A 24,905-nucleotide genomic window follows, 5' to 3' on the forward strand; every position below is an offset into this window, starting at 1 on the left:
TGGAGATACTATACTATTGTGGAACGATATTTGGTTGGAGGATCAACCTCTGATGGACACACACGAGCATTTATTCTCCTTTGCAACCAATGAGGACATTTTGTTGGCCCAATTCTACAACAACAGCACGCCCTCGGAGAACTTTATATTGCCTCTATCAATGGAAGCCCAGGCCGAACTGGACGATTTGTAGACTGTGATGGCCGGAATCAACTTGGAACCTATGGCCACCGATGAATGGATTTTGTGTTGGGGGACACAAAGTACAAACCCAAAAAGTTCTATAACTTCATGTTCAGGAATATTTTAGCACCACAGTTCCTCACCTCGACTTGGATGACAAAATGCATCATGAGACACAAAGTTTTCGCTTGGCTGATGTTACTTGACAGAATCAATACCAGAGATATGCTGCTGAGAAGACACTTTAACATTGGTGATGATCACGATTGCCCTCTTTGCAACATGGGGGTCTTGGAAACTAATGCCCACCTTTTCTACGAATGTCCATTCTCCATTAGATGTTGGGAGATAATTGGTATTAACTAGAACAACCATATGGGAATGCAAGAAAAATATGATCAAGCTAGGGCAAGCTGGCAAAGACCACTATTCAAAGAAGTGACTATCTTGGCGTCGTGGGATATCTGGATGCAGAGAAATATGGTGGTGTTTGACGGCGAGACGGCCACTCACTTTGACTGGCTTAGGAAGCTCAAAGAGGACTTTGTGATTTTGGGCTATAGGGTTACCTCTCAAAACCTGACCTTCTTGGAAGGATTCAGGGACTCTCTTGTGCCATTAACCCAGACCTCTCTCTAGTAGGCTTTATAGTTACTCTGAGAGGGACTGCTCAAAATGGGCTAGTCACGTTTCATGTAATATCCATGTTTTTTTGTTAACCATCGGTTAACCTATCTATAAAAGCAACAGTAGGAGTCTTTCCTGCCGTTCTAATTGTTAAAAAAAGATCCCACACCCCTCACATCTGATTTCGCAAGGCCCGGGCTTTGGTACATTCCACCACAACATGAAAGTTGTTCTCATCCGCCATACTACATATATTGCACGTACCATCTATCTTCAGATTCCTTTTGCATTTGTTCCGCTTTGTAGCAAGATCATCAGAGGCCAACCTCCACCGGACCTTGTTTGAGATATCAACATTCCACACCAACTTCCACATATTCATGCCCCCCTTAGGAGCAGTACTACTTCCAGTCTGGTTCTCATTGCAGTGCTTCAAATTATATGCCAGCTTGTACGCACTACGGACAGAGAAATGCCCCGACGATTCATAGTGCCAAGCCGGAGCATCCTCCATCTCGTGTATAGAAATATTTATCTTGAAGATCACCTCCGCATCATTTGGCCAAAACACCTCTCTCACCAACTCCTCATTCCATTCCTTACTCTCAGGTAAGAAGAGATCACACACTCTGCGAGTCCTGGACCGTTTCCCGCTACCAAGATTTTTAGGGATGGTTGTGTAGGAATCCAATTGTCCCTCCAAATACGGATGGAATTTCCATTCCCAATCCTCTAGATTACTCCTTTCCTCAATAGCTCCAAACCAAATTTGATTCCCCTCCACGCTTGTGATGCTTCACCAGAGAACACTGTATCAAGGACATTGCCGTTAGGGTAGTACCTTGCTTTGAAGAGGCGAGCGCATAAACTCTCTGGCGACTGGATTAATCTCCAAGCCTGTCACGCTAAGAGAGCCTTGTTGAAGCAACAAGTGTCGCGGAAACCCATTCCTCCCTGGGTTTTAGGTTTGATCAAGCATTCCCAAGAGCCCCAATGAACCCTCCTCTGTCCTTGCTTCTCTCCCAGAAGAATTGCCTAACGAGTTTCATATAATCTTTGTGGAAACTCATCGGCATCTTAAACACACTCATCGTGTAAGTGGGCATCACTGGAGCAACATATTTGATGAGAACCTCTTTTGCAGCCATGGCTATATATTTTCCATTCCAGTCCGAGAGCCTTTTGTTGAACCTATCGTTGATAGGCTGAAACTTCTCAGCCTTCATCCGCCCTTTCGGCATGGGGAGCCCTAGGTATTTCTCCTCGAAAGTACAATTTTGGACACGAAGAACTTCCTTCACTTCTTCCAACCTAGTTACAGGGCACTCAGAATTGAAAAGGAGGGAGTATTTCTCATGGCTAACCATTTGGCACGCGCTCCTAACAAACCCGTGAATCGTCCTTTTTACCGCTAAAGCTTGCTGTCCATTTGCTTCGAAAAAAGGGTAATATCATCAGCAAAAAATAAGTGAGATATCCCCGGGGCGGAACGAGCAATCTTTAGCTCTTTGAGTTCACCCTTTTTTACCGCATTCTTTAGTAATCTGGAAAGACCATCAGTGACAAAAGAGGAACATGTAGGGAGAAAGAGGATCACCCTAGCGTAAACCTCTAGAAGGGGAGAACTCCTCGGAAATCTCCCCATTCACTCTTATAGCATAACAGACAAAAGTGACACACGCCATGACCCAACTCACCGATCTGGGGTTGAAACCCAACTTAGTGAGCACACCCTTTAAATACTTCGACTCCACACGGTCATAAGCTTTTGAAAGATCCATCTTGAACGTGCGGAACGAGTCACTTGAGTTTCTCCCTCTCTAGATGGCATGGAAGCATTCAAACGCGATAAGAGTGTTATCACTAATGAGCCTTCCTGGGATGAAAGCACTCTATTCAATGCCAATAAGATCGTCCAGAAGCGGTCTCAAGTGGTTCACAATGCACTTCGACACCACTTTGTAAATAACATTGCATAAAAAGATTGGCCTGAAATCTTTTAACTCCAGCGTTCGTTTAGTCTTGGGAATGATAACAATAGTAGTAGTATTCAACTCACTCGGCATGAAACCATCCGTAAAGAATTGCTTAACAGCCCCAACCACCTCTTCCTTTAGAACATCCCAATTTCGCTGGTAAAAACGAGCAGGGAAATCGTCTGGCCCCGGAGATTTTAGCGGGCGGTATGAAAAAGGGCATCGCTGATCTCTTTTACCGTAAACTCTTTCATTAATTTATCATTCGTCTCATTTGTAACCAAAGTCTCAATATGATTCAGCAAACCCGCAGGGTTGACATTTGAGACTTCTGTAAACCCATCACAGAAAAACCCTTTGCAATCTTGTTCTTTCTGGCACGCCATGAAGCCCTTCGCTGAAAATATTTGGTGTTTTGGTCGCCCTCGCGAAGCCAAGTAACTCTACTCCTCTAAACGTAAAGAAGCTCTTCCCGCAATAACAATTCATCCATTTTTGATGATATGATCTTTATTTCTTGCTCATTTGTGTTATAGTCCTTCATTAGATTCGCTAGTTTCCCTCTACACTTGGCTATTTCTATTGTAATAGAACCAACAGTTTGGTTGCTCCAGGCTTTAAGAACTTCCATGATGCAATTCACCTTCTCTGTTAGGTGCTTGAGGTCCCGGACAGGGGCATGATGGTTCCAAGCATTCTCAATTATCTCAGCCAAGGCCTCTTCTCTCTCTCACATCACTTCATAGTTGCATTTTTTTTTCTTTTTTCTTCTCCTAATTTGCAACTTCTCCAGGCAGAGTAAAAGAGGACAGTGGTCAGATCTCGACGACACAAGATGTTTGACACACACATTAATGAAAGTGTCCTGCCATTCAAGCGAAGCGACAACTCTATCCAATCGCACTCGGACATTTTTATCACCTGACCGATTGTTATTATATGTCTAGCCCAGTCCTTTAAACCCAAAGTCATGCAAATTAAATTCAGACAAAACATCCCTAAAAGCTTTCATCTGGGGTTCACTCCTTTTCTTTCTAGAAATATGTTCGCTTTGCCACATGGCCTCGTTCAAAATCGCCGGTCACGAGCCAAGGTTCATTAGCATTTGGTTTGATGCGTCTTAGCAGATCCCACGTACAATGTCGATCCTAGGACCTGGGCTCACCGTAAAAAAGTTCCTCACCATTTTATTTCACTGGAAACATAAACTTTTACATCGATATGATGGACTCCGTAGTTTATTAACTCTACATCTACAGAATCATCCGAGAAGAGGGCTAGACCTCCCCCTTCCCTTTCACCGTGACAATGTGATTGTGCTTGAAGCCAATTCTACACCCCACATCCTCCACAAACTTCTTGCCTTGCCTAGTTTTGGAGAGGAAAACGATCTCCGGGCAATGTTCACGCACAAGGCATGTCACCTCCTGAACTATCCGGGGCCGCCCATGTCCCCGACAGTTCCAAGCCAAGATTTTCATGGCTCCTGACGGGCACTATCACTCGAGCCTGTCAGTTTGCCACTGGCAGCTTCCAGACCACCATGCTCATCCTTATTGTACCCTACCTCTACAAAACCTACTTCTCTCGGCTTTTTGTTACTCATAGTTACATCAGTGCTATTGCTCTCAGGTTCTACAGACAAAGGATCTTGACTCTATCCAGCCGCTTGCCGAGAATAGAAGCGGCGCCTCTTCCTTTACCAGCAGGCATGTCCCCCTTTAGGCCTTTCTTTCTCAGATAGACTCTTTTCTTGACCATGTTGGGAGGGTCGAGCTCTTTAGCGCCCGCCTCCTGAGCAACATGACCCTCCACAGCTTGCTAGCACTACAAAAAAAATACACTTCCGCGATGATACGTGTTTGTCACAGTAGGTCGCGTTTTTTGTCATGCATGTACATCCATGACGATTTTATGACAGAATCAAGATAGTCATACCTGTGCTGTCATAGAAGTGTTCCATGACATTACCAAAATTATCATCACGGAAGTGTCCACTTCCATGACGATAAATCGCGCGTCACAGAAGTGCTTTCGTCAAGGGTGACCGACACGTGGCATCCACCGTAACGGAACGCCGTTAAGCTATCGGGTCGGATTTTGGATCCGATAACCCGTTAACAGCCCTGACCAATGGGAAGTTTTCACGTGTAAAATTCTGATTGGCCGAAGGGAACACCTGTCAGCTCGTCAGTGGGCTAGATGTCGCCCGTCCATTGGAGGAGACATGCCTATGATACGTCGACACGTGGCTGGGCCCAACAGAGGCCCATATAGGTTAAAAAGGCCGGCCCAGTCAAAGGCCCGTAGAACTTAATCAGGTACTAGTGGGCCAGCCCAATAACGACCTACTTAATAAAGGCCCATTTATGGCCCGAAGCCAGATCTGGCCCGTTAATTGTTCGCCCAATATTTGGGCCCATTTACGGCCCGAAGCCAGATTTGGCCCGTTAATTGTTTGCCCAATATTTGGGCCCATTTGCGGCCTGAAGCCAGATCTGGCCCGTTAATTGTTCGCCGAATATTTGGGCCCAACTACAGCCCAGTGACTTTCGGCCTGTTAGAGACCTGATGTAGACATGGGCCCATTTCAGCCCGGTGTGACTTTCGGCCTGGGAATGGCCCGTGCTGCCCATGGGCCATATATGGTCCGACGGGACATCGGGCCCACTAAGGGGCCGTGCTAAAGGTGGCAACAGTTAAGCCCAACGTGACTTTGGGCCTGTTAAAGGCCTGTCGCGTAATTCGGCCCGTTGATGCCTGCGCTATGCTTTCGGCCTCTTAAAGGCCCATGATATCAGTGGGCCAACTAAGGCCCGAGATATGTTTCGGCTTGGTAATGGCCCGTGAGCTAACTGGGCCCAAAACGGCCCGGTCTACATTTCGGCCTGCTGAAGGCCCGTCGACGACTAGTGAAAATTGAGGCCCAACATGCATTTTGGCCTGCTAAAGGCCCGTCGTTTCATCTCGGCCGTAACAGGCCAGTACAATATTAAGCCTGTTAACGCCCAACGCTACCTGGGCCAAACTAAGCGCTGGGTCGACAAAATGCCCAACTAAAATATAGGCCGGTGTAAGTTTGGGCCTGGCGCAATGTGTGAAGGCCCCAATCATTCGGGCCCAAGAAGACGCAGGCTGGCCCAATTGTGGCCCACTAAAAACCTGGCCCGTTTGAGTCGAATGTTTCGGTCCGGTCGACTACATCTGATTTTTTTCAGATAGCGAATGATGGCAGTAACTAGTAGGAATTAAGAACAAACCTACTCTATACAATAAAGAAATTACGGCAACTAAGAATAAACCTACACTATACAATAAAGGATTTAAGGTATATTACATCCACTGGGCATCGAAGTTCGCCACCAGTGATCATAAAGCGCAATGAAGAAGCAGATTACAAGAACTGGGCACCATTGCAGCGTAACAAAATAATACTGAACCGAGACCACTTCCAAGACAGTTCAAGAAAGGTTAGCCTTGCGGGGGAACTGCTGCGCAAGCTGCTGAGCAAGGCTGTGAGACCGGCCTAGCATGTCGGTCATAGCTTCCAGGTGTAGCTGTTTAGCGATGAGGTTCTCATTGGTGTTCTCCGCAATCTTTCTTAGAGATAGGACTTCAAGTCGAAGTTGAGTTGCATAATGCCTTTCTGCTAGAACTTGGGACTGAAGAAGTCGAACTGATTCAGACAACGAATTCTGTGAGCTTGTCTGACTGTTAGTCTCAAGTAACTTGAACACTGCATCAAGACAAGACTTTGGGGTTGTCTCACTATCTTCAAGATGTTTTGCCTTCTTTGCTGCAATATATGTTGGGTTTGTCTCACAGCCTTCAGCAGACTTGTGCATGCCATCAGGCATATCACCCTGAAACAAAGCAGAGAGATGACAGGTTTTGCACGTGTATAAACAAAGATGATAACTGTTCTGTCAATTCTATCCAATTTCAAATTAGAAAATAAAGAGTAAGTTCAAAATATCAATAGCATAATTTGGCATTGTTCATAATGCGGGGAGCTTCACCACACTACTGGATTACCATGTCAACATAACAAGCATAGATGAAGGGCAAAGAAAATCATTGTATCTATTTTGGATAATGTGCATGGCATATTGTTCATATCATCAGCCACATCAGTAAGATAAAACAGGAGATGACAAGGTGCAAACATGGGCTGCTTCACCACACACTGGATTATAGATCCACAAAAACAAGCATACATATAGGGAGTATTAAGTAATGTGCATGGTATGAATAAGGAATTTGGTTTTACAAGTAAAACTTAGAACTTACGGTTCTTACGAACATGCATTTTGGTAGAAACAGCAAACTAAACAGCAGTAAACGATAGGGAGTATGAGCAAATTAAACAGCAGTTGAGGATAAAGGCTTTAGAAGGACTGACTTACATTAACAGTTAACACCGGCTTTATAATGCCCTTCTCCATGTCAAGGGAAGGATAACTCAAGAATTTCAGCACATAATCTTCTTCATAAGCATTGCCTGTACTCTACATTTTGTAGAGAGTAATTATAGATATGATAATACTGGAAGGGACAGAGGATAATGAAGATAAGATGCAGATTGATGCTACATAATCAACTACCAATCCCTGGAAGTACAAGCGTTACAGGACAAAATGTACTGACAAGAGCAATGGGCTAAACTTTTGCACTGGCATTGTCTGTGTATTCTACTTGTTGGTAAGATTAAATATAGATATGATCTTTTTTAGTAAATGGTGGGCGAGGGAGATAAGATGCAGAATGCTACAAAATGAACCAATCCCTCTTCCCATAATACAAGAGTGTTTTGAACACTGGTGTACTGTACAAAACGTTCTTATATTATGGGACGAAGGGAGTAGCTGTTAATGTAAGTACAGTGATAGACCACGTTCAGTCCTTACAAGAGGACTGCAGAGCTAAACCTCTTCAAAAGCATTGGGTTGATTCTAAATTTATGTAAGAGTCCATACGGATCTTATAATGTCCACCAAATGGACGATTACGAGGCTAACACGTGCAGTGATGCTACATAATCATGTTGGAAATATGCCCTAGAGGCAATAATAAATAGCTTATTATTATATTTCCTTGTTCATGATAATCGTTTATTATCCATGCTAGAATTGTATTGATAGGAAACTCAGATACATGTGTGGATACAAAGACAACACCATGTCCCTAGTAAGCCTCTAGTTGACTAGCTCGTTGATCAATAGATGGTTACGGTTTCCTGACCATGCACATTGGATGTCGTTGATAACGGGATCACATCATTAGGAGAATGATGTGATGGACAAGACCCAATCCTAAGCCTAGCACAAGATCGTGTAGTTCGTTTGCTCAGAGCTTTTCTAATGTCAAGTATCATTTCCTTAGGCCATGAGATTGTGCAACTCCCGGATACCGTAGGAATGCTTTCGGTGTACCAAACGTCACAACGTAACTGGGTGGCTATAAAGGTGCACTACAGGTATCTCCGAAAGTGTCTGTTGGGTTGGTACGAATCGAGACTGGGATTTGTCACTCCGTGTAAACGGAGAGGTATCTCTGGGCCCACTCGGTAGGACATCATCATAATGCGCACAATGTGACCAAGGAGTTGATCACAGGATGATGTGAGTTACGGAACGAGTAAAGAGACTTGCCGGTAACGAGATTGAACAAGGTATAGGGATACCGACGATCGAATCTCGGGCAAGTAACATACCGGTAGACAAAGGGAATTGTATACGGGATTGATTGAATCCCCGACATCGTGGTTCATCCGATGAGATCATCGTGGAACATGTGGGAGCCAACATGGGTATCCAGATCCCGCTGTTGGTTATTGACCGGAGAACGTCTCGGTCATGTCTGCATGGTTCCCGAACCCGTAGGGTCTACACACTTAAGGTTCGATGACGCTAGGATTATAGGGAAAGTTTGTACGTGGTTACCGAATGTTGTTCGGAGTCCCGGATGAGATCCCGGACGTCACGAGGAGTTCCGGAATGGTCCGGAGGTAAAGATTTATATATGGGAAGTCCTGTTTTGGTCACCGGAAAAGTTTCAGGTGATATCGGTAATGTACCGGGACCATCGGGAGGGTCCCGGGGGTCCACCAAGTGGGGCCACCAGCCCCAGAAGGCTGCGTGGGCCAAGTGTGGGAGGGGACCAGCCCCAAGTGGGCTGGTGCGCCCCCCCCACCAAGGCCCAAGGCGCATGGGAGAGTGGGAGGGGGCAAACCCTAGGTCCAGATGGGCCTTAGGGCCCATCTAGTGGGGCGCCCCCCCTCTCCTCCCCTTGTCCGCCCCCTTGATGGGATCTAGGGCAGGCCGCCTCCTCTAGGGGTGGGAACCCTAGAGGGGGGCGCAGCCCCCTCCCCCCTATATATAGTTGAGGTTTGGGCTGCCCAAGACACATGAGAACGTCTCTCTTTCGACGCAGCCCTACCCCTCTCCCTCCTCCTCCTCTCCCGCGGTGCTTGGCGAAGCCCTGCGGGATTGCCACGCTCCTCCACCACCACCACGCCGTCGTGCTGCTGCTGGATGGAGTCTTCCCCAACCTCTCCCTCTCTCCTTGCTGGATCAAGGCGTGAGAGACGTCACCGGGCTGCACGTGTGTTGAACGCGGAGGCACCGTTCTTCGGTGCTCAGATCGGAATCAACTGCAATCTGAATCGCTACGAGTACGACTCCCTCATCCGCGTTCTTGCAACGCTTCTGCATCGCGATCTACAAGGGTATGTAGATGCACTCCCCTTCCCCTCGTTGCTAGATTACTCCATAGATTGATCTTGGTGATGCGTAGAAAATTTTGAATTTCTGCTACGTTCCCCAACAGTGGCATCATGAGCTAGGTCTATGCGTAGTTTCTATGCACGAGTAGAACACAAAGTAGTTGTGGGCGTCGATGTTGCCAATTCTTCTTGCCGCTACTAGTCTTATCTTGTTTCGGCGGCATTGTGGGATGAAGCGGCCCAGACCGACCTTACACGTACGCTTACGTGAGACAGGTTCCACCGACTGACATGCACTAGTTGCATAAGGTGGCTAGCGGGTGTCTGTCTCTCCCACTTTAGTCGGAACGGATTCGATGAAAAGGGTCCTTATGAAGGGTAAATAGAAATTGGCATATCACGTTGTGGTTTTACGTAGGTAAGAAACGTTCTTGCTAGAAACCTATACAAGCCACGTAAAAACTTGCAACAACAATTAGATGACGTCTAACTTGTTTTTGCAGCATATGCTATGTGATGTGATATGGCCAGAAGATGTGATGAATGATATATGTGATGTATGAGATTGATCATATTCTTGTAATAGGAATCACGACTTGCATGTCGATGAGTATGACAACCGGCAGGAGCCATAGGAGTTGTCTTTATTTTTTGTATGACCTGCGTGTCATTGAATAACGCCATGTAAGTTACTTTACTTTATTGCTAAGTGCGTTAGCCATAGAAGTAGAAGTAATCGTTGGCGTGACAACTTCATGAAGACACAATGATGGAGATCATGATGATGGAGATCATGGTGTCATGCCGGTGACAAAGATGATCATGGTGCCCCGAAGATGGAGATCAAAGGAGCAAAATGATATTGGCCATATCATGTCACTATTTGATTGCATGTGATGTTTATCATGTTATGCATCTTATTTTCTTAGAACGACGGTAGCATAAATAAGATGATCCCTCACTAAAATTTCAAGAGACGTGTTCCCCCTAACTGTGCACCGTTGCGAAGGTTCGTTGTTTCGAAGCACCACGTGATGATCGGGTGTGATAGATTCTAACGTTCGAATACAACGGGTGTTGACGAGCCTAGCATGTACAGACATGGCCTCGGAACACATGCGAAACACTTAGGTTGACTTGACGAGCCTAGCATGTACAGACATGGCCTCGGAACACAAGAGACCGAAAGGTCGAACATGAGTCGTATAGTAGATACGATCAACATGGAGATGTTCACCGATGATGACTAGTCCGTCTCACGTGATGATCGGACACGGCCTAGTTTGACTCGGATCATGTATCACTTAGATGACTAGAGGGATGTCTATCTGAGTGGGAGTTCATTCAATAATCAGATGAACTTCATTATCATGAACATAGTCAAATGGTCTTTGCAAATTATGTCATATGCTTTAGTTCTACTGGTTAAGATATGTTCCTAGAGAAAATTTAGTTGAAAGTTGGTAGTAGCAATTATGCGGACTGGGTCCGTAAACTGAGGATTGTCCTCATTGCTGCACAGAAGGCTTATGTCCTCAATGCACCGCTCGGTGTGCTGAACCTCAGCGTCGTCTGTAGATGTTGCGAAACATCTGACATACACGTTTTGATGACTACGTGATAGTTCAGTGCGTAATGCTAATGGTTTAGAATTGTGGCACCAAAGACGTTTTTGAAACGTCGCAGAACATATGAGATGTTTCGAAGACTGAAATTGGGATTTCGGACTAGTGCCCACGTCAAGAGGTATGAGACCTCTGACAAGTTTCTTAAGCCTGCAAACTAAGGGAGAAAAGCTCAATCGTTGAGCATGTGCTCAGATTGTCTGAGTGCCACAATCGCTTGAATCGAGTGGGAGTTAATCTCCCAGATGAGATAGTGATAGTTCTCCATAGTCACTGCCACCAAGCTATTAGAGCTTCATGATGAACTATAACATATCAGGGATAGATGATGATCTTTGAGCAACTCGCGATGTTTGACACCGCGAAAGTAGAAATCAAGAAGGAGCATCAATTGTTGATGGTTATTAAAACCACTAGTTTCTAGAAGGGCAAGGGCAAAAGGGATACTTCATGAAACAGCAAATCATTTGCTGCTCTAGTGAAGAATCCCAAGGTTGAACCCAAACCCGAGACTAAGTGCTTCTGTAATGAGGGGAACGGTCACTGAAGCAGTACTACCCTAGATACTTGGTAGATGAGAAGGCAGGCAAGGTCGACAGAAGTATATTGGATATACATTATATGAATGTGTACTTTACTAGTACTCCTAGGAGCACCAGGGTATTAGATACCGGTTCAGTTGCTAAGTGTTAGTAACTCGAAATAAAAGCTGCGGAATAAACGGAGACTAGCTAAAGGTGAGATGACGATGTGTGTTGGAAGTGTTTCCAAGGTTGATGTGATCAAGCATCGCATGCTCCCCCTACCATCAAGATTGGTGTTTGCGTTGAGCGTAAACATGATTGGATTATGTTTATCGCAATACGATTATTCATTTAAGGAGAATAATGGTTACTCTATTTATTTGAATAATACCTTCAATGGTCTTGCACCTAAAATGAATCTCGATCGCAGTGATACACATGTTCGTGCCAAAAGATATAAAATAGTAATGATAGTACCACATACTTGTGGCACTGCCATTTGAGTCATATTGGTATAGAACGCATGAAGAAGCTCCATGTAGATGGATCTTTGGACTCACTCATTTTTGAAAAGATTGAGACATGCGAACCATGTCTATTGGTATATATGCATGAAGAAACTCCATGCAGATGGATCGTTTGGACTCACTTGATTTTGAATCACTTGAGACATGCAAATCATACCACATGGGCAAGATGACTAAAAGTCCTCGTTTTCAGTAAGATGGAACAAGAGAGCAACTTATTGGAAGTAATACATTTTGATGTATGCAGTCCAATGAGTGCTGAGGCATGCAGTGGATATCGTTATGTTCTTACTTCACAGATGATTTGAGTAGATGCTAAGTGTATTTACTTGATGAAACACAAGTCTGAATTATTGAAAGGTTCAAGTAATTTCAGAGTGAAGTTGAAGATCGTCGTGACAAGAGGATAAAATGTCTGTGATATGATCATAGAGATGAGTATCTGAGTTACGAGTTTGGCACACAATTAAGACATTGTGGAAAGTGTTTCACAATTAATACCGCCTGGAACACCATAGTGTGATGGTGTGTCCGGACATCATAGCTGCACCCTATTGGATATGGTGCATACCATGATGTCTCTTATCGAATTACCACTATCGTTTATGGGTTAGGCATTAGAGACAACCACATTCACTTTAAAAAGGGCACCACGCAATTCCGTTGAGACGACACCGTTTAGAGAAACCTAAGTTGTCGTTTCTTAAAAGTTTGGGTTGCGATGCTTATGTGAAAAAGTTTCAGGCTGATGAGCTCGAACCTAAAGCGGATAAATGCATCTTCATAGAAAACCCAAAACAGTTGGGTATACCTCCTATTTCAGATCTGGAAGCAAAAGTAATTGCTTCTAGAAACGAGTCCTTTCTCAAGGAAAAGTTTCTCTCGAAAAGAATTGAGTGGGAGGATGGTGGAGACTTGATAAGGTTATTGAACCGTTACTTCAACTAGCGTGTAGCAGGGCACAGGAAGTTGTTCCTGTGGCACCTATACCAATTGAAGTGGAAGCTTATGATAGTGATCATGAAACTTCGGATCAAGTCACTACCAAACCTCGTAGGATGACGAGGATGCGTGCTACTTCAGATTGGTACGTGATCCTGTCTGAGATATCATGTTGTTGGACAATACTGAACCTACGAGCTATGGAGAAGTGATGGTGGGCCCATATTCTGACAAATGGTTAGAAACCATGAAATCCGAGATAAATGGATCTTTGAGAAGAAGACGGACGTGGACGGTAAGGTTACCGTCTATGAAGCTCGACTTGTGGCAAAGAGTGTTTTCAAAAGTTCAAAGAGTTGACTACGATGAGATTTTCTCATCCGTAGCGATGCTTAAGTCCGTCGGAATCATGTTAGCATTAGCTGCATTTATGAAATCTGGCAGATGGATGTCAAAACAAGTTTCCTTACCAGTTTTCGTAAGGAAAGGTTGTATGTGATACAATCAGAAAGGTTTTGTCAATCCTAAGGATGCTAAAAGGTATGCTAGCTCCAGCGATCCTTCCATGGATTAGAGCAAGCATCTCGGAGTCAGAATATACGCTTTAATGGAGTGATCAAAGTTTTTGGGTTTATACAAAGTTTGTTAGAAACTTGTATTTACAATAAAGTGAGTGGGAGCGCTACAACATTTCTGATAAGTATATGTGAATGACATATTGTTGATCCGAAATGATGTAAAATTTCTGGAAAGCATAAAGGGTTGTTTGAAAGGAGTTTTTCAAAGGAAGACCTGGATAAAGCTGCTTACATATTGGGCATCAAGATCTATAGAGATAGATCAAGACGCCTGATGATACTTTCAAAGAACGCACACCTTGACATGATTTTGAAAGAGTTCAAAGTAGATCAGCAAAGAAGGAGTTCTTGGCTGTGTTACAAGGTGTGAGTATTGAGTAAGACTCAAGACCTGACCACAGCAGAAGAGAGAGAAAGGACGAAGGTCGTCCCCTATGCTTCAGACGTAGGCTCTACAGTATGCTATGCTGTGTACCACACATGTAGTGTGCCTTGCCATGAGTTGGTCAAGGGGTACAATAGTGATCCGGGAATAGATCACATGACAGCGGTCGAACTTATCCTTAGTATCTAGTGGACTAAGGAATTTTCTCGATTATGGAGGTGAAAAGGAGTTCGTCGTAAAGGGTTACGTCGATGCGAACTTTGACACTAATCCGGATGACTCTGAATAGTAAACCGGATTCGTATAGTAGAGCAATTATTTGAAATGGCTCCAAATAGCGCGTGGTAGCATCCACAAGATGACATAGATATTCATAAAGCACACACGGATCTGAAAGGTTCAGACCCGTTGACTAATAACCTCTCTCACAAGCATAACATGATCAAACCAGAACTCATTGAGTGTTAATCACATGGTGATGTGAACTAGATTGTTGACTCTAGTAAACTCTTGGGTGTTGGTCACATGGTGATGTGACCTATGAGTGTTAATCACATGGTGATGTGGACTAGATTATTGACTCTAGTGCAAGTGGGAGACTATTGGAAATATGCCCTAGAGGCAATAATAAATAGGTTATTATTATATTTCCTTGTTCATGATAATCGTTTATTATCCATGCTAGAATTGTATTGATAGGAAACTCAGATACATGTGTGGATACATAGACAACACCATGTCCCTAGTAAGCCTCTAGTTGACTAGCTCGTTGATCAATAGATGGTTACGGTTTCCTGACCATGCACATTGGATGTCGTTGATAACGGGATCACATCATTAGGAGAATGATGTGATGGACAAGACCCAATCCTAAGCCTAGCACAAGATCGTGTAGTTCGTTTGCTCAGAGCTTTTCTAATGTCAAGTATCATTTCCTTAGACCATGAGATTGTGCAACTCCCGGATACCGTAGGAATGCTTTCGGTGTACCAAACGTCACAACGTTACTGGGTGGCTATAAAGGTGCACTACAGGTATCTCCGAAAGTGTCTGTTGGGTTGGTACGAATCGAGACTGGGATTTGTCACTCCGTGTAAACGGAGAGGTATCTCTGGGCCCACTCGGTAGGACATCATCATAATGTGCACAATGTGACCAAGGAGTTGATCACGGGATGATGTGAGTTACGGAACGAGTAAAGAGACTTGCCGGTAACGAGATTGAACAAGGTATAGGGATACCGACGATCGAATCTCGGGCAAGTAACATACCGGTAGACAAAGGGAATTGTATACGGGATTGATTGAATCCCCGACATCGTGGTTCATCCGATGAGACATCGTGGAACATGTGGGAGCCAACATGGGTATCCAGATCCCGCTGTTGGTTATTGACCGGAGAACGTCTCGGTCATGTCTGCATGGTTCCCGAACCCGTAGGGTCTACACACTTAAGGTTCGATGACGCTAGGGTTATAGGGAAAGTTTGTACGTGGTTACCGAATGTTGTTCGGAGTCCCGGATGAGATCCCGGACGTCACGAGGAGTTCCGGAATGGTCCGGAGGTAAAGATTTATATATGGGAAGTCCTGTTTTGGTCACCGGAAAAGTTTCGGGTGATATCGGTAATGTACCGGGACCACCGGGAGGGTCCCGGGGGTCCACCAAGTGGGGCCACCAGCCCCAGAAGGCTGCGTGGGCCAAGTGTGGGAGGGGACCAGCCCCAAGTGGGCTGGTGCGCCCCCCCACCAAGGCCCAAGGCGCATGGGAGAGTGGGAGGGGGCAAACCCTAGGTCCAGATGGGCCTTAGGGCCCATTTAGTGGGGCGCCCCCCCTCTCCTCCCCTTGGCCGCCCCCTTAATGGGATCTAGGGCTGGTCGCCTCCTCTAGGGGTGGGAACCCTAGAGGGGGGCGCAGCCCCCTCCCCCCTATATATAGTTGAGGTTTGGGCTGCCCAAGACACATGAGAACGTCTCTCTTTCGACGCAGCCCTACCCCTCTCCCTCCTCCTCCTCTCCCGCGGTGCTTGGCGAAGCCCTGCGGGATTTCCACGCTCCTCCGCCACCACCACGCCGTCGTGCTGCTGCTGGATGAGTCTTCCCCAACCTCTCCCTCTCTCCTTGCTGGATCAAGGCGTGGGAGACGTCACCGGGCTGCACGTGTGTTGAACGCGGAGGCACCGTTCTTCGGTGCTCAGATCGGAATCAACTGCAATCTGAATCGCTACGAGTACGACTCCCTCATCCGCGTTCTTGCAACGCTTCTGCATCGCGATCTACAAGGGTATGTAGATGCACTCCCCTTCCCCTCGTTGCTAGATTACTCCATAGATTGATCTTGGTGATGCGTAGAAAATTTTGAATTTCTGCTACGTTCCCCAACAAATCAAACAACTATGAAAGTAAGTATGGTCATACAGGGCAAGAGGTACTCACAAGAGCAATGCAGTGTGCAGTATAGTTGCGAGATTCTATGGTCCCTTGAGAACGAATGTTCTTCTGCTAACAGTTTTCGTACAAGTGAGACATTAAGGCAAATGCAGAAATGTAGTTCAAATTGTGATGTGATATCATAGACAATACCTTACGCTGCAACCGAGACCAATGTGTAACAAGATTATTCCAGTCACCGTCGGATAAATGTAGCACCGGACACTTTACAGAAATTTCGTTCAGAGGCTTGCCATCGAAGTGCGCTTGCCTCAGGTAGGAACGATACTTCATCAACGAGTGCTTGAAAAGCGCAACCAACCCTTGCTCCTCATCACAATCCAGTTTGCTCCTTGCCTATTTAAAAGAATGAAATCTTGTGTCTTCTGTCAGCAGAAACATATGCAGTAATGACCATGAATAACATTAGTACATTACTTACGCGTAAGTTGCGGAGGAAGACTGGAAATTGTTTTGTGTCTGCGGTATAATCTTTCCATGAAGTAAATATGCGCACAAAGTTCCTGACAACAACATAAGCTTCGTCTTCTAAACTGGGAAGAAATGGAACAGGGGTCCTATTTGCTGCAATTGGGGCTCTCTCTGGTTCGAAAAGGGATTTGGCAACTGGATTTGGTGTACTCTTTGCTGGAATGGGGGTTTTGCGTCGTACAGCTGGTGCTATGTCAACTGGCATAATCATACTGTTTGCTGCAGTTGGGGTCTGCTGAGTTGGGGCATCAGAAATGACCAGTGTAGTAGGGCTAGAGTCTACTAGAGTTGGGGTATTTTGTGGGTCAGGTGATATTGCAACTACACCTAATGGGCTATTTGATTTATCAGGTGCCACTACCTTTTCCAAATAATTTGCTTGTGCTCCTCCATGATGAGCAATCGCCCTCTTCCTTTTGAACGTCTGATACACAAGAACATCATTTGAATGGATAAATATGGTATGATGACAGATGGAATATGTACTGAAAATGGATAGGTAGGGCGTATTCGCATACACGATGTGTAAACGAAGCTAATGGCAGTTCAACAAAGTAGAAGCAATGCAAAGCATCAGTTGCAAGATATGTGCGAGCAATGTAACCTTGGAAAATTAGAGCAAGTACCTTGATGGGCGAATAAGATAGGGCATCTTCCTCTGACTCCTCCACTAGGGAGCTACATTGACTTAGGTCTCCCTCTAGCACTAGTAGGAAAAGGGGCTTTTACCCCGGTTTGTAAGGGCCTTTTGTCCCGGTTCTCGAACCGGGACTAAAGGGTCGTTACTAAAGCCCTAACCCTTTAGTCCCGGTTCTTACACGAACCAGGACAGAAGGTCCTCCACGTGGCCGCTGCTGCCAGCCCAGGCAGGGGGGCCTTTGGTCCCGGTTGGTGCCACCAACTGGGACCAATAGGCAGGGCCTTTTGTCCCGGTTGGTGTCACCAACTGGGACCAATAGGCATCCACGCGTCAGCAGCTGGCAGGAGCTGAGGTTTTTGTTTTTTTGAAAGGGGGTGGTTTAGGGGTTTTGGGGGGTTAATTTAGGTGTTTGATATATTGTGTTAGCTAGCTAATTAATAGAGAGAAGTGTCCTCTCTTATCTCCGTGCTTGGTCGACGCTACGTACTATATACGTATGGAGAGGACTAGACACGCTAGCTAGTAATCAAATGAAGGAAACAGAAGATCGTCATGAACATATGCATACAGAGAGAAGTGATATCGACGACCTCTCCTTCTCCGAGAGATTGGTCGAACAACAAGTTCTCGTATATCTATCCGACACTACCGGCTACATATATACAATAATTATCTCTTACAATACAATCTCCTAATTAAATTGTAGGAACACAGGGTCCACATAGTATTCTCCGTTTTCAGCGATCACGTGGTCAAGGAAGAATGCCGCCAATTCCTCTTGAATTCCTCGCATACGATCTGGTGCTAGGAGTTCATCCCGCTTCCGAAACATCTAATTTGAAGAAGGGGGTCAATACATATATATATATGAATAAATGAAACTCAACACAAATGATGGTAATAAAATAAAATTGTGAATATTATTTCTTACGCACTTCATATTGTTCTTCAGTGTAGCCCCGCTCACAGGTCGTGTAGCGGATGGACTCGCAAACGTAGTATCCACAGTAATTATTCCCGGGGTTCCTGCCACAACCACTTTACAAGAAATAGAGGTCAATCAAACTGATAAGCAAGCATGCTAAATGGTATTGATGAAACTAGCGCTTCAATCACTAGGAGATGCGCGGAACATGCTACTATAGTACTTACTTTCGGGTGTTTAAATTGCAGCTTCTTCGGCAGTCCCGGAGCTTTTGTGGTGAATTTTCTCCAAACCCTGCCAGACAAAGAAAACAATTACTTGATATCAGGAAATGAACAAAGTTGCTGATATGGTGGATAATGATCGATTTAACTTACTTCTCGAGCATTTGAGTCATGTTCGCATAGTCCTGGGGATCTTTTCGTCTCGAGTCTAAGACGGTTACTACTCCCTGCTCAAGCTTAATCTCTAGGAGAATATAGTGGAAGCTGCGTATGCATGCATAAGTCATCAATTACATTACCATAACCTGGACTAATAAGGGAAACCGAATATGCACAAGACAATAACACTCACTTGAAGTTGTAAGGAAAGAGTATTATATCTTTGTTTTGATTTAATACCAACGATTGTAGCAAGTTGGCCTCGGCTTCTTTGGGATGTTTTTCAACCGTATATGCATCTATGAGATTTGTGCTAATGAACCCAATATCACCGATTTGTCTTTTCTTCAATTCGGCGATCTTCAATCTGCATAATATAGTGAGGATAATTATAATTACATGCAATGAAAGAGTTGACCTATATAGAGAGACTTAATGACAGAAGTAGTACTACTTACAGACAGTAGCAAGTGATCGTTGTTTTATCGAGGGCCTTTTGATTGTAAAACTGGAAGAAATCCTCAAATGGAACATTCAGCAGTTCAATTCCAACGAGGTCATGCTCCGGTTTAACTCTCAGCGTCAAAGTACTCGTCCCATCAGACTCTCTGCAGGTTTTCATGTACCAATCATGTAATCTTCGCATCATCGTTGTTAGAGATCTTTCATCTTTGACGAGAGGCTTCCCGTAATGGTATTTGTGTTCGTCCACCTCCATGATTTCATAATGTACATCGTCGGGCAGATAATCTCCAAGATTGCTATAACCGGGCACCATCCTCAGATCATTAGCGACGATGTCTTTTGACACCTTGAGCGGGGGGCACGATTGGTTCGCTTGTTCGCCGAGCTGGGCAATTTTTTCCCAGCTCGTCGTTCTTTTAACCTTTGATCACTGACAGTACTTCCCGACCGCTCCGCTTCGGCATATGTCTTTGCAAGAATGCGCTCATAGTTTCCTCTCGGCGGAGACTTTGGTGGTTTTGTCAGGGCAGCCAGAGTGCGCTTTGCTTTCACCGGATCTACCTTCTCCTCCGGAGGTGGATGTTTCTTTGCTTTCACCCCTTCAAAGAAGTTTGCCACTTCGGCTCGCACGATCTTCCTGGTTTCCTCCTCGGTCCTCTCGTATGGTAACTTCTCTGGAGTCTTCAGAGAAGGACCGAATCTGTATTGCCTCCCGCCTCTGGCAGCTGTACTGCTAGACGCCGGCAGAGCAGACGGAGCGACTGCGGCTGTCTTCTTTCCTTGCTTACGAGGCGGAGGAGAAGGACTACAACGCGCCGGAGCAGCCGCAGCGGCGGCGGGTCTCTTCCGCCCTTGCTGACGAGGCGGAGAAGGAGGAGGCTGGCTGCTCTGGTGCGCCGGCGCAGGCGGAGAAGGAGGCGGAGTGCTGCCACACGCCGGAGAAGGAGGCTGAGTGCCCTGATCACTCACCAGAGGAGGAGGCGGAGGAGGAGGCGGAGTGCCCTTACTTGCCGGAGCCGTCCAGTTTGGAAGCTTGATGAGCTCCTTCCGCCATAGGCATGGAGTCTTCAGAGCAGAACCCAGCCGAGTCTCCCCTTCACCGGTAGGGTGGTCAAGCTGGAGCTCCTCAAATCCCTCCGTTATTTCATCCACCATCACCCTAGCATATCCTTCTGGAATCGGCCGGCAGTGGTAGGTTGCGCCGGGTTCAGGAGGTAAAACAGAGCCAACAGCCGCCTTGACTTTGAAGTTCTGCCATTCCGCCATAAGGTGGCAATGTTGAGACTCCGTGATAGCATCCACGGGGTAGCTAGCAGGAGCCGCATGCTCCAGCTGAAGCAGCTCGGTGGAAGCCACGCTGCTTCTCCGCTGAGATGGCGGTGTAGCTTCGGGGGCAGTTTCGGCATGTCGATTGCCGTCTCGTTCCTCTAGCGCTTGAACCCTTTCGTGCAGCTTCTGAATTTGGATCTGCTCCACTTTTTTCCTCCTCTCCTGGCTTTTGTAACCGCCCGCGTCTGGAAAACCAGCCTTCCACGGAACGGAGCCTGGCGTGCCTCGTGTCCGTCTAGGGTGCTCAGGATTCCGAGGGCCATTGTGAGCTCGTCGTTCTATCTGTCTGGAACGAACGTCCCTTCCTGCGCTGCATCGATATATTGTTGAATCTTCTTGACTGGTATTCTCAAAAGCTCGTTCGTCCAAACGCACCTCCCTGATACAGGGTCCAAGGTTCCGCCAGCCCCGAAGAACCAAGTCCGGCAACGGTCTGTCCAGTTCATTGTCTGTGGTTCGACCCCTTTTTCAAGCAGATCATTCTCAGCCTTGGACCACTTAGGTCGGGCTTTGAGGTAGCCACCTGACCCCGTGCGATGGTGAAGCTTCTTCTTTGCAGCATTCTTCTTGTTTGTCGCTGACATCTTCTTACTCTTTTCCGATGTCTTGTGGGCCACAAATGAGGGCCAGTGATCTCTGATCTTCTCATACCGGCTGATGAATTCTGGTGTCTCTTCTTTGTCGACAAACGTTTTCAGCTCATTCTTCCACCTCCTGAATAGGTCTGCCATCTTCTTAAGAGCATGAGACTTGATTAATTGCTCTTTAACTGGCTTCTCCGGATCCTCCTCTGGCGGTAGGGTGAAATTTGCCTTCAGCTCAGTCCAAAGATCATCTTTCTGCATATCATTGACATAAGACACCTCAGGGTCTTCCTTCTTAGGCTTATACCATTGGTAGATGCTGATCGGGATCTTGTCCCTAACTAGAACCCCGCACTGAGCAGCAAATGCATCCTTTGTCCGGATGGGTTCAATCGGTTGGCCGTCGCGCGCGATTGCTGTGATCTCAAACCTTTCATCCGAGCGCAACTTTCTCTTCGGGCCTCGTCTCTTTACCGCTGTTGTGCTCGATCCGGAGGGCTAGAAAAAAGAAGAAAGACGAGTGTTAATTAATATGTGTACATACCAAAACAATGAATGCATCAATTAGCTAGTCAGCACAGGCTTAACTAATATATTTACCTGGCCGGACTCTGTTCGGTCACCGGAGCCGTCACCACGGGCTCCTTCTTGCACCAGCATTGGGTCACCGGAGCCGTCACCACGGGCTCCTTCTTGCACCAGCATTGGGTCACCGGAGCCATCATAATCATGTCTTTCCTCCTCCACTCTTCGATCACCATAGCCTGCTTCTTCACCCTGTTCTTCCAGACCATCATTGTCGTTAAGATACGACAAGATATCACCTCCGGCTAAGATTATGTCCCCCAACACCTCTTCTGCTTGCTCATCTCGTCCGTGCTCCATTGTTTCTGCAAATATTACAACATGGCAATTGTTACACAAACATGACAGCAGGTGGATATATTAGTGCAAACATAGACCTAGCTTATTCCAGGTTTGGGGTGGCCTCGGAAACGCTTCAAGGGTAGGGGCGCGGCGGGAGGGGGTAGGAGACCGACATCGTTTTTTTCTAGGGTTTGGGTGTCCTCGAGAGTTTTGGTCGAGCGAGAGGGCCGGGGGGTGCTCCCGTGGTATAAGTTATCACGGTCGAGAGGGGGTATAAATATCGACCGTCCATCATGTCGAAGTTATCTGGGAGGGAGTTATATATATCGACAACGATGACATACATACATGGGAAAATAATGTTATCGAGGAGGGGGTATATCGACCCCCCCACGTGTTGAAGTTATCGGGAGGGGGTTATATCGACAACGACGACATACGTACATGGGAAAATAATATTATCGGGGAGGGGGTATATCGCCCCCCCTCGTGTTGAAGTTATCGGGAGAGGGATAGTGACCTGAGATTAAGAAAAAATGAATTTTTTTTTAAAAATGTTACTAATGGTGCACTTCCATCTGGTGCGCCATTAGTACACCAGTTACTAATGGCGCACCTTTGGGATACTAATGGCGCACCTGTGGTGCGCCATTACTAAAATATTCTAGTGGCGTGGTCCTAGTGGAGCACCAGTAGTGCGCCATTAGTAGGCAAAACTGGTGCGCCACTAGTAAGCCTTTTTCTAGTAGTGATAGAGTAACACATTAGGCAAGATGACATGATGTAGAGGGATAAACTCAAGCAATATGATATAAACCCCATCTTTTTATCCTCGATGGAAACAGTACAATGCATCGGATCTCGACAAACACACCGCAAAAAAGAATTCAGAGGAGCTTCAAATATTGTTCATAGATAATCTTGATCATAAACCCACACTCATCGGATCTCGACAAACACACCGCAAAAAAGAGTTACATCGAATAGATCTCCAAGAAGATCGAGAAGAACTTTGTATTGAGATATAAAGAGAGAGAAGAAGCCATCTAGCTAATAACTATGGACCCGAAGGTCTGTGGTAAACTACTCACACATCATCGGAGAGGCTATGGTGTTGATGTAGAAGCCCTCCGTGATCGATTCCCCCTCCGGCAGAGTGCCGAAAAAGGCCCCAAGATGGGGTCTCACGGGTACAGAAGGTTGCGGCGGTGGAAATAGGGTTTCGTGGTGCTCGTAGTTGGTTTCGGGGTATATGGGTATATATAGGAGGAAGAAGTAGGTCGGTGGAGCTGCGAGGGGCCCACGAGGGTGGGGGGCGCGCCCAGGGGGGCAGGTGCGCCTCCCTTCCTCGTGGCCTCCTCAATTGTTTCTTGACGTCCACTTCAAGTCCTCTAGATCACGTCTGTTCCAAAAATAACTCCCCCGAAGGTTTCATTCCGTTTGGACTCCGTTTGATATTCCTTTTCTGGGAAACACTGAAATAGGCAAAAAACAGCAATTTGCACTGGGCCTTGGGTTAGTAGGTTAGTCCCAAAAATAATATAAAAGTGCTTAGTAAAGCCCATTAAACATCCAAAACAGATAATATAATAGCATGGAACAATAAAAAATTATAGATACGTTGGAGACGTATCAAGCATCCCCAAGCTTAATTCCTGCTCGTCCTCGAGTAGGTAAATGATAAAAAACAGAATTTTTGATGTGGAATGCTACCTAGCATATTTCTCAATGTAATTTTCTTTATTGTGGCATGAATGTTCAGATCTGCAAGATTCAAGACAAAAGTTTAATATTGACATAAAAATAATAATACTTCAAGCATACTAAAAAAGCGATCATGTCTTCTCAAAATAACATGGCCAAAGAAAGTTATCCCTACAAAATCATATAGTCTGGCTATGCTCTATCTTCATCACAAAAGTATTTAAACATGTACAACCCCGATGACAGGCCAAGCAATTGTTTCATACTTTTGATATTCTCAAACTTTTTCAATCTTCACGCAATACATGAGCGTGAGCCATGGATATAGCACTATATATGGAATAGAATGGTGGTTGTGGATAAGACAAAAAAGGAGAAGATAGTCTCACATCAACTAGGCATATCAATTGGCTATGGAGATGCCCATCAATAGATATCAATGTGAGTGAGTAGGGATTGCCATGCAACGGATGCACTAGAGCTATAAGTGTATGAAAGCTCAACAAAAGAAACTAAGTGGGTGTGCATCCAACTCGCTTGCTCACGAAGACCTAGGGCATTTTGACGAAGCCCGTCATTGGAATATACAAGCCAAGTTCTATAATGTAAAATTCCCACTAGTATATGAAAGTGAGAACATAGGAGACTCTCTATCATGAAGATCAGGGTGCTACTTTGAAGCACAAGTGTGGAAAAAGGATAGTAACATTGTCCCTTCTCTCTTTTTCTCTCATTTTTTTGTTTCAGCCTTCTTCCTTTTTTATGGCCTCTTTTCTTTCTCTTTTTTTCTTTTCGTCCGGAGTCTCATCCCGACTTGTGGGGGAATGATAGTCTCCATCATCCTTTCCTCACTTGGGACAATGCTCTAATAATGATGATCATCACACTTTTATTGACTTACAACTCAAAGATTACAACTCAATACTTAGAACAAAATATGAATCTATGTGAATGCCTCCGGCGGTGTACCAGGATATGCAATGAATCAAGAGTGACA

The 24,905-nt window shown here is 45.5% G+C and overlaps 1 pseudogene; it reads right to left on the reverse strand.

The window, feature by feature from the left end:
- Positions 1-1,781: 1,781 nt before the first annotated feature.
- The window catches only part of LOC141042667 (uncharacterized), a 71,262-nt pseudogene continuing 48,138 nt past the window's right edge, over positions 1,782-24,905 (reverse strand).

Source organism: Aegilops tauschii, chromosome 3 (genome assembly GCF_002575655.3).
Source record: "Aegilops tauschii subsp. strangulata cultivar AL8/78 chromosome 3, Aet v6.0, whole genome shotgun sequence".
In the NCBI taxonomy this organism is placed as follows: Eukaryota; Viridiplantae; Streptophyta; class Magnoliopsida; order Poales; family Poaceae; genus Aegilops; species Aegilops tauschii.